Source organism: Cucurbita pepo, chromosome 6 (genome assembly GCF_057944985.1).
Source record: "Cucurbita pepo subsp. pepo isolate OVF chromosome 6, ASM5794498v1, whole genome shotgun sequence".
In the NCBI taxonomy this organism is placed as follows: Eukaryota; Viridiplantae; Streptophyta; class Magnoliopsida; order Cucurbitales; family Cucurbitaceae; genus Cucurbita; species Cucurbita pepo.
Genome location: NC_141803.1, coordinates 12,555,540 through 12,557,125, shown reverse-complemented (window position 1 = coordinate 12,557,125; position 1,586 = coordinate 12,555,540). Strand labels below are relative to the sequence as shown.

At 36.1% G+C, this 1,586-nt stretch overlaps 1 non-coding gene across 1 annotated transcript; it reads right to left on the bottom strand.

Annotated features, from left to right (window-relative positions):
• Positions 1–948: 948 nt before the first annotated feature.
• Positions 949–1,066, bottom strand: LOC147792334 (U5 spliceosomal RNA). Its single transcript, XR_015421568.1, has one exon. It is a non-coding gene; the product is annotated as a U5 spliceosomal RNA (small nuclear RNA).
• Positions 1,067–1,586: the final 520 nt, after the last annotated feature.

Below are 1,586 nucleotides of genomic sequence, written 5' to 3'. Positions count from 1 at the left end.
TCTACTGAGAAATTATGACAAGACAATGATTGCATCCTTACCGATGATGATGAAGCAAGGTCTTCGGTATTGAGTAGTTTTGCAAGTCCAAAGTCCCCTGTGCAGAAATTCAAGATATTAGAAAAAATAATTAGTAAAGAAATTCCATCTGGTAAAAAATGGAAGCCATCGTACCAAGCCAGACATCATTGCGAGAGCACTGAAACATATTAGAACATTAGAATAGAAGAAAATTTGAATGTGTATGCGTGATATGAGCGAGCATCTTTAGTGTTTTTCTTAGGAAATGTATTATTAAGGACAATAGCGTCTTCAGTGTATTTCTTAGGGAATGTATTATTAAGGACAATATTGGGCAATGTATTATTAAGGACAATATTGGTTGGCATAAGTATGCCGATATGGCACCCTGTTCGATATTGCACCCTCTCGAACTAGGTGTTGAAATTACTTGATCGATCTAGGTGTCAAAATTACTCGAACTAGGTGTTAAAATTACTCGATCGATCTAGGTGTCGAAATTACTCGAACTAGGTGTTGAAATTACTCGATCGATCTAGGTGTTGAAATTACTCGAACTAGGTGTTGAAATTACTTGATCGATCTAGGTGTTGAAATTACTCGATCGATCTAGGTGTCGAAATTACTCGATCGATCTAGGTGTCGAAATTACTCGATCGATCTAGGTGTCGAAATTACTCGATCGATCTAGGTATCGAAATTACTCGAAACTCAGTATGCCGGTTTCAAAAGTGAAAAATCAGAATGCAGAAAATGATGTTTCTCAATAAGATGGCTGCCTTGTAGAATGTCGTGAAGAGTTAGAGATAGAGAGAACTATAATTCAAAAAATATGGAAATGAAATTAAGAAAATATTAAAACGTGCAATTAAAATAAACACGGTTAAATAATTATTTAAAAACAATAATTTGAACTGAGTTGTGGGAATTTCTTAATGAAAAGAAACACCTCCAAAAATAGGCGTATGCCGGTGCGCACGGCGTGCACACGGTATTCTTTAGTAAAAGGCGAAAGAATAGTTCGCTCTGTGCTCACCGCCCGGCTCCGTAAGTTTTCTGAAGCCAGGAGATACCATTTTATACCTCAAGCTCGTGTCCCAATTTCTGACTTGGCCGATGTGGGAACTTGAAGATTCTTAATGGGCCAACCACTTTGAAGGCCCAAACCAAAAGTCCATTCGCCAATTACACTTATTCTAAAATTTAAATTAATCAATTAATAATGTTCAATAAAATTTATTTGAGGGAAGCTCCCAAACTTTTAGGAAACACAAAAACAGAATAATTTTCAATAAAATTATCTAATATTTTACATATAAGGAGGACGGATCGAGCAAGGGTAATTAAAACAAAATGCTGCTAAATATATCGTATATATTTAGCTTATATTCCCTAATTTGAATTCGAACACTTCGAACTCACTTGTCGCACTGTTCTAATGTTTAGTCCGATATGAGCTAGTAGGGGACTTAATGGGACCTATAGATCATGGGCTCCAACGATTCGAGATTAACCAACTAAACTCATTAGCCTTGTTAACCAACATTCGTTAACTGTTAGGACAC